Genomic DNA, 15,922 nt, shown 5'->3' with positions numbered 1-15,922 from the left:
AAGCATAAACTGGATTAACTACTCATCAAATGTAATTTTGTTAAATGAAACTGTATTTTTGGGGATGGGATGGCACAGCGGATTGATGATGGGATACCATTCTAGGTCACTTGTTCGGTGATGTTAGTCTGGTAGTGACTGAAAATACATCACTTACCATGTGGGAGCATCCTAGCAATGAAGCCAGTAAGGAACTAGTTGCAGTCAGGGCCTGGGGGGTTCTCCATATCCTAGTATATACACCTAAATACCCAGTAACTGCCTCCCCCCTTTCACAGCCTAATGGAAAGACAAAGTACTAGGAAGGGGGTAGACCAAGATCTGACACAATAGACAATAGTTTTAAAGCAATGTTTACGAATAATACTTGAGGTACTTTGGGAAGTCAATGTTAGGAAATCTGTTCTGTGGAGTTCATAATCCAGACTTATTGGTCTAATATTTCCTTCAAATGCTGAGATGCTTCTCACAAAGGCTAAGAGAGAATGAAACGTCTTTTGAATTGAAAAGAGAGCAAGCTTTTTAAGTCATCTGATTGTCAAGAAAAACATTTGAAAAGCAAGACTATTAGGCTGAGTAATTTCCAGAGAAAGGTAGTGGACATGCCCTTACTTGAATCTTGTAAAAGAAAGATGAACTCCTCCCATCACTGTTATCTAATTACAAGGATGAGTGAATAGGTATGGGCAACATTTTCAAACCTGGGTTCTGAAAGTTTGACACAATATCCAAAGGAAGATATGAAAAAGGCGGGGTGGTTTTCACACAGACTGTCATTAAGAGTAGTGAAAGCTCAAGGTCTCAACCCTGCTTCTCGGAAAACAATTGAGATTAAGAAGTAAAATTAAATTGCTTAAAAGTATAGGCTAAAATTTCCTATTCTTTATTTCATTGTACTACACATTAAAAAAAAAACAAAACACATCAACAATAACAACAAAACCCAAACTCAGATTATTATCAAAGCAAGAGAAAACAGTTATTACATGGTTAACTGAAAACGTCCAGCCTATTATTGGAATTCCAGGCTGGAGACATGGATTAAAGGACTGTTGGTAGCAAAGAAAAGGTCAGCAGTTGAAGCAATGACATTAAAAACATCATCAACAAGAGGTCCCAGTAAAGGGAACAGAAGTATTTTTCTGCAGCTTCCCAAGGTGTGAACCAGAACCTAGAGCCACCCTTAACAAAAGTGGGGGGATAGATCAGGAGGGGAAAGCATTGATCCAGACTTGAACAATTTTGCTTTTCTGAAAGAAGAACTGAGTACCTTGATTTCCAAAGCAGGTCACAGAAATAAAGACAAAAGGTCACAGCTAGTCCTTGCAAGGCTTCAGGTTTCCTCCCTTCCTGTTCCTGTCAGCCTCAGGATAAGGACTCTGGTGGTATTTTGTCCACGGGCTAAAGCAGTCGTTCACTAGGGAAGACCATCTATCGCTTCCCCACCATACCAGGAAAAGGGAAGCAGTGTACAAGCACATGGTCCAGTTCTCCACTGCTTCACCCCAGCTTGCTTCTGCTGCCATTATGTTTAGTTAGAGAAACAGTTACAAGATTCTCCAAGCTTAATTCAGGGTATCACAGTTGACTGAGGAATTTAGATGCCTCTCTTGCTTAGAAGCTGTTTTCACATTTGGGACCCTTTCCCTGTCAAAGTGCACATCTTTGCTGAAATCAGAAATGAACGGCAGTGGTGACTCTCACTCAGGTGCTGCCATTCACACACTAAGCTCCTCTGCCTCAAAAGCCTGGCCAGGAAATGCTAACAAAAAACAAACCATAATAACTTGCAACTGCGGCTGAACCCAGCCCTTAATGACATTGTTCAATACAGCTTCAACACTGTGAAGAGCTTCCTTGCTTCGTTCCCATGCTCCTAGGAGCATTTCCAGATTGGCTTTACCAAGAGTGATTCCAACAGCTTATTCTAATTGTTTTGCTCATACAGTGCAGGGAAGCTAACCTGCCGTGAAACCTGATGCTCTCTGCAGGAACAGGTTATTGCAGGGTAACAAGTGGCTTTTCTATCCTCAGCCTCAACTGACAGTACAGTACCACAGGAGGGCACTCACATTAATATGTACACCTCCCCGAGCCACACACCACCTTCCAGGTGTGCGCAGCTGTGCAGCAGAGCTCAGAGAGGGCTTGCAGGGGGTCATGGGCTTAGAAATGTGGCTGAGGCCACCCTTCATCTTCTGTGTCCCCATGCAGAAACTGCTGGTTTGTATTTTGTTTTGCCTTTTGGGTTAAAACAAAGCAAAAGCTGCAAAAAGGCAAAACTCTGAAAAGAAAAGCAGTGTCTGCTATGCTTGGGTTTTGTGCATTTGCTAAAGAATTTTGACCCCGGGAAAAAGGTACAGCAAAAGTCTGATAGAAGAGTGGTGAAGGCATCATTTCTGATTTCCATCAATAAGAAAAGAACTTATGGAATCCCCTCTCTGATCACATGATGCAGCAAAGGAAAGTGTGCTGCAGACAGATATTGCTGGCAAGGCTTGAATAATCACTGTTTGAAAGGGTTTATCTGCCAGTGACTCTCAAAGTGTCTGAGAACACTGTGGCTGTTTCAAAAGACTGCTCTCTGGCAAATCCTTGGTTATTTCAAAGCAAAGCCTGAACTTACAATCAAGTTGTTCATGCTGCTGAAGATGGTTTGATCAAATGAAAGCATGCACTGCTATGCATACATTAGAGCCAGAAGAGTCAGAACTTTGATGCTTGCCTCAATATTTTAATTCTGATTTAGAGGTGCTTTTGGATTAAGTGCTGCAAATAAAGTAATTACAAAATACAGGATATTTGTTTCCCAGAGTTTTGATCTTCTCTGAAGCTCAAAGCCAGTATCACAAGGGGTTGAGGGAACATCACAGGGAGACATTACCAGCTTCTCAGATGTGAATGGTTGAAGGACAAGAACATAAACAGTCCGACTGAAACTCTGGCAGAGAACCCCAAGCAAAACTTCTTGGTTTTTTCTTGTTTTTTTTTTTTTTTTTTTCCCCAGTCATCCCCTTACAGACACGCCATCAGCCTTGGTCTCTTTCCTGAAAGTCCACCTTTTCCCTGGAAGTCCACTTTTCCTATGAGTGCACCACATTCCATAAGAAACAGTCCAGTGCATGTTGTAACTTGGGAATGAGTAGACTTTGTCAAGATTTTGTAAACTACTCGGCTTTAGCTTCACACTGGTCCCACTGTGTAAGCAGTTCAGTCTAATAGTAGTCTCTTCTAAAAATGTCAACTCTGGAGCCAAGGAGCACTAGGTGGGTAGATGGAAGGGGAATGAGACCATGATCAAAATCTGTCTGGTCCAGACAGATAAATATCAGGCTAGCTTGAAGGTTTTCACCTCTTTGCTGCCAGGAGTTATGTTTTTTTCATGGCAGAGCACTGTGGGCTAATTTCGTAGCTGGTGTAAATCAACGTTGCACAATCTTGGTGGAACAATGTTGATTTATGCCAGCTAAGAATCTGGCTGCTCCTACTCCTACCACTGCTGCACTGACTTATAAATCTTCCTTTTAAAAACCTGTGGATGATCCAGAGGAACTGCTGCTGGTAGCTGTATGTTTCAAAATCACCTTCAAGAAAGTAGGGGAGCCCAGTTTTAAACCAGACACTGAAGTGGGCTCTTCCCCAACAGTGCTGGTTCTACTTCTGTGGAAACCACAATCCCCCAACACCTGTGAAAACTGGGTTTGTAATCAGGAATTTAGCTGTTCAGATATGCTGATCTTGTGTTCTCTTTTGAGTTTTGAAGCGATTCACCTTCTTCCCGATTAATTTTCTTGAAATTCCCTATTGCTTAAATAGTGCTCCTTCTTTCTTTACTTTCTTTCTTTTTTTCTCTCTTTTTTAATGTACGTATGTGTACCTGACTCCTTGGAGATCACTTTGTCTGTTTGCATGATTGCTGGAGTCAGCCAGCAACACGACAGGACTTGCTTGTTTACATAGCTCTGAGGGTTATGACAACACATCAGAATGTACAGGTGCCGTGTAGAGATGCAGCTTGCAATTAAGATCAGTAAAGCTGACTATTTAATAAAGAATTCCTTCATTTTATAACAACCTGAACTCATTATTATACACACAACATATCAGTTCCATAAAGCTCTAAAATATTTGTTCTCCCTTGATACTAAATATTGGAACTAAAGTTAAGAATTAACAATTGCAAAACAACTGCATTATTTGAACAGAAAATTAAACCCATAAAACGTGGTTAAATGCAATTTCCTTGTAATTGCAGTAAATGTGCTGCCAAGATAATTACAAAACAATTTTTAATTATTTTTTATTTTTTTAGTCCATTTGGTGGCATTTCACCTGTGTAACATAGCAGAGATTACCAAAATCAGGGGAGCACTCTTCAGATGTTTGATTTGGGACTATGTTTAAAGTGTGGCTTCAAGGCCAGAACAGTGCTGAGTTTGCTCACTCAGTAGGATGGAGAAGGCTTCTTGCAAAAATCTTTCCTTAGATTTGAGCACTAAGTGAGGGAAATTTCAGGAGTAACCTGCCCCTTTCAGTAGTAAAAAGCTTGCCAGAGCAACTCTTCATTGAAAAATTCAGTCCTCTCTGGTTGCTTTTGAATAATACCTTGACAAAGTCTGGTTTTCCTTTTAAATACAAATACAGCTCAGAATACCTGCCACTTCCTACTGGCCCAGGATCTGGGTGATCTGATGGCTATCTATAACTTAAAAAGGGAATTATTTTCTCCTTTGTTTTCCTCTGGAATTTCATTCTCACCATATAATAGACACAAGTGGCTGCTGCCTTAAAACAAACAAAAAAGGCAGCTCTAGAATCATGGTTTCTCCTAAAAAATGCAATCAGATACTCTGTTTTGCATATAGTCAGGTGGAATGTGTGTTCTGTGCAAGTATCAGTTCTTTGCTAGAGGATGGGAGATTCCTAACATGTGGTATGCCCTTTATCCCAAAGGAAGGCAGCATCATGTTAACATGTCACACCTTTATCCCTCCATCTTAGAGAATTGCAAAGTATACTGGTGACACATCAGGTACACATTCCTCTTTTGGGTTTATTCTTTTGGAATCAGCTTTTCCTCTTGCCTTGAGTTTTTTACTTTTTACTGTTTGCCTGCACTGCCTCTCCTAAAGTGTAATTAGAATTATTTTCTCTGGAGCTGTTCCTTTCATATATCAGCCAATTTATCCATGCTGGATGACTTTCCTATTCTCTGGAAAAGGGATGAGTTTATTGAAATAAAATAATCCTTGGCCCCAGTGACTGAGCAATGGACAGGCAGGCTGGGAACCTGGACAGAGATCCTGCTCTGAGAAGATCTTGGATCACACTGTAACTCTGAGTCCAGTGTTTTCTCATGTCTTCTTTGCCAAGATATCCTCCTTTGTGCTGGAAAAATCCCCTGCTATCAGTGAGGGTTCACATCTTCCTTACTTGGAGCAGGCCTCACTGATGTATCATTTATGCTTATAGCATAAACTCTGTAGAGAGTTCTGTACAAAGGTGATAGGAGACCTTTGGAGTTATAGACATATTTGTCTCTCATTTGCTAACAAAGTTTTCAATGATGTCCTGTTCTCAGCCAGTTTATTTCCATAATTTCTAAGTTCTTCTGCCATTCCCACTAGTTTTCTTCCATGTTTTTATTTATTGTGTATCTTTTTTGGTAGTTTTCTATTGCTTTTTTCATACTGCTGATCAGCTTTTACAGAGATAGCCATGAACAAAATATTTTAGGCATTTTCTTGTTTGGAATGTTTATCCCAATAGGGTTGGCTAAATAAAGTTGTATTCCCCTGGATTTGTGACTCTGTATCTGAATTTGTATCTGAAAGTGTTGGAGTTTGAAACCCCACATAGGAGAAAGATATATCTACATGCTTTTAAGAGCACTGAGTCTTGCATGGAGCAGACCTACAGCAATAGAGCAACTCCGTTACCTCTAACAGACATGACTGTAGGCTGTATTCTCGTTTTATTTGCCTGAGTTCTTTCCATCCAAAGGTTTCTCCTTGCACTTGCTGAAGCTCTCTTCTTGGCTTATGACAAACAGCCCAAGTCCAAGTAGTCACCACAAATGCTTTCTAGATGGCTGGTAGCTACAAGCTTGCAGACTGTAGAGCTTTCCCAAAAGGAAAGTGGTGTTTTTGATCTCCTTCTTCCTTGGCCCTATGGCTTATCTGGCTCACAGAGGGAGTGTCTGATGGCTGAATTATTTCCAAACACACACCTGGAGTGCAGGGAACTCACAGTGGGAAATGAGGGGAAAAGGATGGCAGGGAGGGATAAGTCAAGAAGTGTTTGGTTTTGACGTGGAAAGATCAAGTGTGCTGTGGCCTGCTTTGAGAGGAAAGGAGTGTGCCTGGAAGGCTGGTGAACAGCAAGCTAACAGGAAACCACTGCAATAACCGTGCCTCTCCCCTGCTCACCGTCTACCTGTAGGCATCAAAATTCCTCTCTCTGGGGAAGTCCTCCGTGATCCATTTTCTTTGGTGGCTGCCAGAGAGGGTGAGGAGCTGCTTGGACAGGAGTTGCTGCATGACTGAAGGGCTCTCCTGCACAGATCTGCTCCTGAGAGAGGAAGGGAGCAAGACAGGTGTGTGTTTGTGTGCGTAGGGATCTATCACAAACAAACAAACAAGCAAAACTACATCCAGGAGGGAATTTTCTTCCTGGCTGAAGTGCCTGTACCATCTGCTTTGCAAGGAAGTTTGCTAGATTGTACAGCTCTCGGTGCACAGCAGCTGCTGCTGAAAATGACTCACCCGCGCACTTCTGTCCTTTGAGCCTGTGTTTTTCAAAGCTTCCTCTGTTTTCCTGTCTCTTACTCATATCATCAAGGGCTGGGACTGGAAAAATGCATGCAGGTCAGTGCCTGCTTCTGAGTCTTCCAGGTACTGCCGAGCTTGAGCAATAAGGTATAACATAAATTTGGCTGCTTCCATTTTTTTTTTCCCCAGTGATAGTGAGAAGTTGAACTTGTTTATAAGTACCTTCAATTTCCAGTCCAAATTAGTAATTTCCTTTAAACTTGATTCCCACCGCTTGTTTTCAGTGGGAGTCTAGCAATTTCAGAAGAAGGCAGCTAGCAAAACATGTACCATCAATGTGCTATCACAGTGATGGGTTTGGCTGAACAAATTGGCATCTCTCAACTAATCCAATATCAAAACAGTTCCTTTGTCTGTTTCTGTGTTTTCTGGCAGCTTTTAGAGGTTCTTCGCTTGATGAATCTTGAAGATTTTGCTTTGCAAGAACTTCCACTGCTTCCAGTGTTTTATAGTCACTTCCCTTGCTTTATAGGCACTGATCTGAACAAAAAATGGTCTCCTGGTCTTTTTCAAGTGCATGTGAGAGTTGGGCTTGACTAGGGGGTAGGTGAACGGCATGTCAGCTGGGGTCACCTGGGTCCAAATTTTGGACCTTTTCTTTGGGAAGCCAAGGTGGAGAGAGGGTCCTGCTTGGATGTCTTTCATTCCCCATGGAGCTGTGTGGAAGTGAGCTGTTGGCAAGGGTCAGCTATGGGAGCCTGACTCACTCCATGTGGACTGTGGTGGCTCCCAGGTCACATCCGTACTACAGGTGAGGTTGAACTCTGGCTCACTGCATGTTCTGGCTTCTCTGAGCAAGGGAGTTTACTTACCCCTCAGAAGGTGAGGAGGACAGGGAAGCTGGTGCTAACCAGGGCGTGCTGTGAGATGGCAATACAAGTACATACTGAGAGCAGTGGGGGAAAGTATGTCTCAAAAGCAGGAGGACCTGAACACCTAACAGCAGGGGGAAACCAAGGATACCAAACACTCAGAGTTTTCAAGTGGCAGCTGAGGTGAGGTTGACATTTTTCCTTCAACCCATGAGCAGAGTCAGACAGACGTGAGTCAGCCTCAAATATTGTCCTTTCTCTGGTTTACAGCAGACACATACTTTAAAGCTCTGCCATATCATCTTTGTCATGAAAAGAAATCTCCTGATTCAGAGACTTCTCTAAACCACTCAAGATTTCTGTGTGTGCTCTCCCTCCCCAGTTGCTTGGAGCCCTGAAAACCGCAGCCTTTGCTGGCAGACAATAAAGATACAACCTAAAGTATTCAACAAGGAGGGAAAAAAAAAAAAAAAAAAAAGAGAAAAAAAAAAAGAAAAAGAGAATGGCTGTTGAGGAGGCTTAGAACATGTCCCAACATTTTCTGCAGGTTTTTTCCTTTCTTGAGGCAATCAGAGCACTGCCTAAGTTTTGCACCTGCCATGGGCAAGTGCCTCTGTCTTTTAGTGAAATAACTTTATGCATTTTTAGTGCAAGCCCTGGCCTGCTTCGTATCCTGCTTTACCTGAATGATTATATCTTCTTTACTTCGTTAACTTCTCAATAGGCTATGGAAACAAAAGCTGTCGCTCTGATACCTGCCATTTGATATTCAGCAATGCCTTTGGTACAAAAAGAGCCCCTCCATCTCCCATCCCCCACCTACAAGCATCCCTTGACATGATCCTGCTTGTAGCTGTTCACTGTATCAATAAGTGAAACATTTCCATGTCAATGTTTCTATCAGCAACAACCTGATCAAACATATGCTTTACAACAATGGCATGAGTGAGTTTGGTACAGAAATCATTATCTACTGTCCAATGAAATATCAGTCTATTTTTCTAAGATAACTGGTCTTTATTTGCCTGTATATCTAAATTATTAATTTGCAAACTAACATCTACAGCTAGTCACGTTAGTAAAGGAATCCGTCTAGGCTTCTGCAGTCCAAAGACAAGCTCTTAGTTCTTGGTAAAGGCCAGGTCTCAGAAGACAGATAGGGGGTTTAGAGTGGTGGGTTATATATATCATCCTCATTCATTCAAATAGCCTTCACTTGAGAGATCCCTTACATGAGGAAAATCTGCTTGGAAAACACAGAAACCACATAATAGAGCAGTGTACAGCTCAACAGGCAGGTTGGTAGGTAAAAAATAAACAAAAGGATGTGTGTTTTGGGGGAGGAATATTTTTTGGATGGATTCAACCTGGAGGTGTAAGGGTACACAAAAAACCACAAATTGCTGAGGACAGAGCAGTTTGCAGATCAAAAGAAGTTAATGCTGCTTTCGGTTGTAATGGCCCTGATGAAGTGATTTTCCAGCACCTTCTCCTGAGAAGAGGTGGGAGAACGACTCTGAATGTGTTTCTGGTGGCCTCAGCTCTGATGATTCAGGGAGCAGCTTCTCCAGTCACTGGCTTATTTTCTACTCTAGGTTCACATTGGGCGCAGACACTAGGGAACTGAAATTCTGGGTTTTCAATTCTGGCTATCCCAGTTTAGGGTGAGCAGTTCTAACTCTGGACTTTCAGAAAGCTGGAGTTTGGGGGAGTGTTGAGTTGTCACCCTATGAACATGAGTCCTCTGACCTGAGTCCTCTCAGGTTGGGCATTACAACAGAAGGGAAGGTTTTGATAACCCATGTTCTAGTGCCAAGGCAAGTTATAGAAATGTAAATTCAAAAGTTTTTAGCCTACAAAATTTCCAAGGATGTGAATTGGAACTAACAGGACCTTGAGTTCTCAACACTTCTCAAAATCAGGCCATTTCTGCTTAGTGATTTAGCCATGGATCTAACTTTCATCATTCCTGCTTCTCTGTCTCATATGCTTCTCTCTAAAATACATTTTTTCTTGCATCTCTCAAAGAAAGCTGTGGACATAGTTACAGCAAACTTCACCTTAAAGCAAAAGACAACTAAACTCTATTTTAATGAAAAATATTCCCATCTTTTCATTTCTTTGAGGGGGAGTTAGAGGATCTCTCTGGAAAAATTTGACTTTTTATGTAGAATTCTGGACAACACAGCACCCCTTGAAGAACTTCTGGTTAAGCATCTGTGTACCTCTGTACAAATAAAGCACCATCATGAGACTGGGAATGGTGATTTCATTTGTTTTTAGGAAGTAGCCTTTACAGCTACATGCTCTGCTAAAGCTGAAGAACTCTGAAACTGGACTTTGCAAAGCTTATATTAGTCCCTTGCAGAAATACCTCTTAAAGTATTAAAATTCTTGTCCATCTTATTTCACTGGTTTTAGCACATTGTAAATGGTTCAAACATGAATCAAGCACATCTCCCTTTCCCCTTGGCTTTGAAACTTTCTTCCTGAAATTTGACTGGGTCTGTATAACCAGTGCCATTAAATCCCAGTATAATTTTATGTACTGCATTTTGTGCAAAGAACCTGGAAGTTTGACAGTGAATAATAATTCTGGGTCAAGAAATATGCTCTTAATTATTTCATGATCTCAATATCTTTAGGGAGGGCATTGAGCAGGCCCTTGAGCAACGAAATAAAATGTTTCTTTAATTCCAAAAAGACTCTGAATTTATTTCTGGGGTTTTGATAAATAGCAGCTACTCTGTTCCTTATGGTGTCAAATCTATGTTTCTTTGGTCAGGTCTGAGCTGAAGCACACAAAATAATCCAAAGAAATATTTAATTTTATAGAGTAGTGTGGGCATCTAATAACACTTCTTGTTAAAATGAGGAAAACAAGGCATATTTCAGGTTGCTCCCACTGGATTCTGGAGAACCAGCTTGTGGCACATGTTTTTGAAAGCGTGACTTTAGCATTTCAGGGGAATGTGTTTCCAGTTTTCAAGCTCCACTGTTAGAACCTGTTGCAAGCTGGTGGTAAACTCCTTTTTTGGCCTCCCAAATAGTGGCCCTACCTACAGTACAAAACATTCCTAGTTCTATCATCTTGGCATTAATTATCCTAATCTCTTTTCTAATGTTCAAGCTGTTAATTTAACCATGTTGTCTAAACTTGCATTGGAAGTGGGGCTGGATTTGTTTCCTTGCATGTGCAGACAGAAAAGCTGAAGGTAGCTTATCAAAATAAGTATAAGATAACAGAACTCTGGGTTGGCACTAAAAAAAAAGGGGAAAGGAAAAAGAAAGAAGACATTTGTAAACTATTTTCTCAACTTGCAGAATTCTGTGTTTATCCAAAGCTGGCTTTAAAAACAGGTGGAGCTGCAAGAAATCCTTCTTCCTGAATGTTTTCACTAATAAATGTGAGTGTAATTTCTTAGCTCCATCTGTGGGGAATTAAACACAGAGCACTGAGCTATGAGCAGGAGTCATGAATGTCAGCTTTGAGAATCTTACACTACATTTTATGGCCCACGAATAATTTTTCCTGTTCAAATTGAGTTTTCATACGAATCCCAGTTTGCTCACAGAAGTTTTGGAAGCACCAGTGAACTAATTTAATCTCCTGATGGGCTGGCTAAGGTCTCCAATGCAATTCAGACAGAGTAACTTAATCTACAAGAAACTAGTAAAACTCCATAAAAATCCTGGTGAACAGGTCGCTGTCACAAGCCTCATTGCAAGAAATCTTGCGGGCCACCATCGTAGAGGTGGTATTGACTGTGTGGGGTGTACAGTGACCTGTTATCTTCCTTCAGAAGGTGACATGTTACCTCTGACACAGATGACATCTAAGTACATAAATTACTTCAGTTTTTAGTGCTGACAATTCAACACTGTGTCCAAGTATTAAGCTAGAAGACTATTGGCTTTTGAGGACTGGGACTTCAGAGTTAGAATTGCTGCAGCTGAGGAAATCAGTGTGTAAGAGTGCAAGAAGTCAGATCAAATGCGTACAATGGTCAGTTCTGATCTGAGATGGTGTAAAATCGGAGGGAAATGTGGTCTCCTCTCTGCTTGTTTGACAATAAACCAGTATATACATCTGTAGTCCCATATAAGGAATGGCTGGTTCTAATAATTATACATAAAATATATGGAATGTACACCTATGCTATCATGTAAATAATGGCTTGTATCAATAATTATACATAAAATACATAGTCACATGTATATATAGCCTGTTGTTGTATATCATACTGATATATTTCCTGCCAGCAACATTGACTGAAAATGCATGTGGATGGGAAGGAGCTTTTAAAGTTAAAACTCCTGGTATCATTCCCTTCTTTTCCCTTTCTTCTTCCTCCAACTGAGAACGAGGGCTCAGGGGCTGCTGTAACGGTCCATGTCCTAGCAGGGCTTTTTAAATGCAGGTTTTTGCTCCTTCTGTGCACTCCTCACTTGGCTGCTGTTCCATCTGACTCCGAAAGAAACGAGTACAAATTAAAGAAAGAATGCAGCCCTAACGCCTACACCCAGAAGCTTTCAAAACAGAAGGCTGCTACACCTGTGGGGATAGAACAAGTGTATCAGTGTCCTGGGCTCTGCCCTGGCTCGTCTGCCTTTGTTAGCTGGAATGTGCCGATGAAACAATCAGGTGCAGTAGGCGCGTGGCAGCCTGCTTAAAAACCGATTCTTTGGAGACAGGGAGTGGGCTGTGAATCATGCATCCACATAATCTGATGATAACAATTTTAAATGTGGTGATTAGTGTATAATGGAAAGTATTGTGCTATTTGGTATGATTTGTCTGCCACTGCACTACCCAGTACTTTAAAGGTCCCCATTTTTCATGCAAATCCTGATTCATTCTAGTAGCAAATGCATAAGGTAACTTTAGGAGTGTTTAGGTACATCTAGCTTCCTCACTCATAGTACATTCATGCATGTGCACACTATTACTTTTTGGATCACTGTAGCAGCCTAAAATCCTGGACGTACTGCTGGGCAGTACACAAAGCAGCGTACCTCACTGTAGAGCTTACTGGTTCTGTTGTGAACTCTAAGCACAGACAAAAGCAGCCTTCTAGCAGTATGAGTGCATCTAGCAATGCAGAAGTGTTGTTGAGAACACCAGCCCAGAAAACAAGGTGTATCTAGCTGTTCAGCTCAATAAATAGTACCAGCAAGATGCAGCTTCCTGACTGGGCCTTCATGACTGGGACTTCATGACTGAGCCATCTGCTCCCTGTGAATGCCAGGAGAAAGTATCCATTGGTACAGCTGAGGGAATCAGTGCTGAAAACATTGAAAGTAGAGGTGGATCTCTCTGAAGTTAGGTAGGAAAGGTGTGAGGCAGCAAGGCTGTGTTTTAATTGTGACAGTGATTAAAAAGTACAATTTTATATCTCACTTTGGGACTAGAGATGTGTCATGTTTGCTTTTGGTGAGATTCATTTTGTTGTATCTTGTAGTATCAACTTTCTGTTTCAGGTTTTAGTTCACTAGGCATTTATAATCCAAATAGATTCAAAGCATATATCTGTTGACAAGGAAGAAAAACACAGGAAGTAAACAAAAATAGAGAAAAAAACCCATGGCAAATCCAGATGCCCTCATGAAGTACTCTGACAAGATGAATCATGATTTGGGCAAATTAATAACAGTATACAGCGCTGGTAAGTTTTTCCTTTTCTTAATCACTGAACTTCCATATGTCCTTGCCATGAAAACATAACAAATAGTATCAGGAAGTGAATTAATAGATCACTTGCTTCTATTTACTCACATAGAGGAGTCCAGAAAGAATAACTGTTTTTCACACAACTTTAGTGCCAGACCTAGTTCTCTTTGGCCAAATTATGCATCATGTATGAATGACATGAATAGAAAACATGAAAGCTAATTTATTTTTGTTATAATGAAAAGATAAACACAGTAAATGAGTGCAATTTATGCTTATAAATTTCAACTCAGTTTTAATTCTGAAAAATGCAAGCTCAGGTGGAAGATCTCCATCCAGCACTGGCATCCTGCTTCAGTTTGACTGATGTGGCTAGAAAGATGTCCCCATAATGAGGCTTCAGATAGCCCAATGACTTGGCTGGCTGGGTGCTCATATGAATCTGATTAAAACTGTAATCAGGCTTGAAATGCCAATGGCCAACTCTTATACAAGTCACTTGCATTGTAGACAGAAGTGTTACTTTCCTGGAAGCATTTGCAATGAAGCAAATCTTCAGTGTACACACACACACACACACACACACACACACACACACACGAGAAAAAGAAAAAAAAGGGAGAGACTGTGTAAAAAGGGCAGCTGTTGTTGGCAATGGAAAGGCCTCCTAGGCTCCACCTGCCTTGCTCGTGCCAGTATCTTTAAGTACCACCCCCCCTGACATGCTGAATACACATTACTGTAAAATCTGAGTATTAGGTGTATAGATATGCAAGCCCACACTAGCAGCCAGCACATTTAGGGGAAGTGTCAACAACTTTCTGCAAACATTGTACGTGGTATTTGCTGGGAGTTTGCTCGGGAGCACATGCACAGTGTGAAGTAATGTGCTCTTATTTTACAAGCTGCAAGTTGAGCGCCAGTCAACTGCACTGCCCAGCAGTGGAAAAAGTGATATAGATGGAGGATCTCTGACAGCTAAGGATCAGACTGCTGACTCTTATGCCAAACAATAATAAATGTAGATGTTGAGAAATCTCCCCGGATAACCGAGGTTACTCTCTGACCTAAATGATAGAAAAGTAAGAGAACAAATTCTTCCTAATCTCTAAATCCCCAGACCTCATTGCACTATAATAAACCTGATTTGATAATACCAACATTGCTTGAGATCCTGTTACCTATTGAACGCGAGGCTGGAGTTGCACAATCATTTTGAGTGAGCAGAGGTCAAATCTGCTGCTGGAAAATGTGATCCTGCAACCCTTTGGCAGCACCCTAGAGCAGTGTCCAGAGCATGACACCCCCATTTTGAAGGATCACTGCAACCAGGACCATTAAATATGGTTCAGTCCGGCTTTGTCAACTGGTCTACGAGCTGCAAGCCTGGGAGGGGGAAGGTTATGTGTCAGGAGGTGCATTTGACTTGAAACTTTGCTAGTAAGGGTTTGTGAGTGGGACAGAGCACAAAGCCTAACCTTGTGAAGCGAGGTGGGAGTTAACCTCTGCTCAGGACCCAGCAAGAGAGGTAGGGTGGGGCGAAACTGTGATGGGCTTTGAAGATAAGGCCAAGAAATTTGTGCTGGATATGGTAAAAAAGGGGAAGGGCTTACACCAAAGGTAGCACATAGCCACAAGTAGGGAAGAAGAGGTTAGCAGCAGTGCTTTGGATTATCTCAAGGGGGACCCTTTTATGGTTGTTGATAGCAGAGCAGAGTGGATTACACAAATCTGATGTAAATTGTACAAGGCTTGGACAACAGCTCTGCCCTTGCAGTTGGGCCTGGAAATCCTTGTCAGTTATGCTTAGCAGGCACTGTAAACATGCAAGGATAGACTTGTTTCTTAGCCTGGGGAGCTTAAACAGATACACAAAACCCCTAACAGCTTTTAAGTGTGGCTCTCCTGTTTGTGCTAATCACTGCAGCCCACTCTCACTGTTTCAAACCTAATAAAACGAGGAAATGTAAATGAAAACTAGCTCTGGTCTATGACTATCTTATCTCCTTGTCAACTACAAGGGTAACCTGGCATTTTAAAACAATAACTATTTGTTTACAAAGCCCCTTTTAATTAACGGAACTGGGGAATCTTTCTCAAGGAGCAGATATTAAGCCCTTCAAGCCCTGTGAATAAATTTGGCTCTTCATGATGATGCACAGCATTCCTGGTTGGACAGAATCACACATGCTAAATACTAGGGTTCAGTTAAACCCAAAGAATGGAAATAAATCCACATCTGTTTCAAGCTCCTCTTTGACCACTTTGCTGCTTTGTTGTCCTCCAAGGCAGAAAATCATCCTCAGAACAGAGGCAATTTTTTCATTTAATAACTACTAATAATACTTATATCAAATAGCTATCACAAAGGAAATCAGGATAATATTGTTTTTACACTTGGAAGCAATGCATTTTAGTTCCACTAAAGGAACTGAAACAATCACAGTCCTCTTCCTATAGATATTCCATTGGAAATGAGTTTGGATACACTGTGTTGCAGTCTTAATGCATTGTTTTGTTGAAGCCACAGAAATGCCACTAGCAACCTATGTAAAAAGCTTACATTTTAGCATAAATTTTTCTCAGAGATAAAAGTTATATAATAATTG

Source organism: Pezoporus flaviventris, unplaced genomic scaffold (genome assembly GCF_033815535.1).
Source record: "Pezoporus flaviventris isolate CSIRO_AGI_PZ_B2104156 unplaced genomic scaffold, CSIRO_AGI_Pfla_v1 ptg000007l, whole genome shotgun sequence".
Taxonomy (NCBI): domain Eukaryota; kingdom Metazoa; phylum Chordata; class Aves; order Psittaciformes; family Psittacidae; genus Pezoporus; species Pezoporus flaviventris.
Note: the sequence above shows the minus strand (reverse complement) of the source record.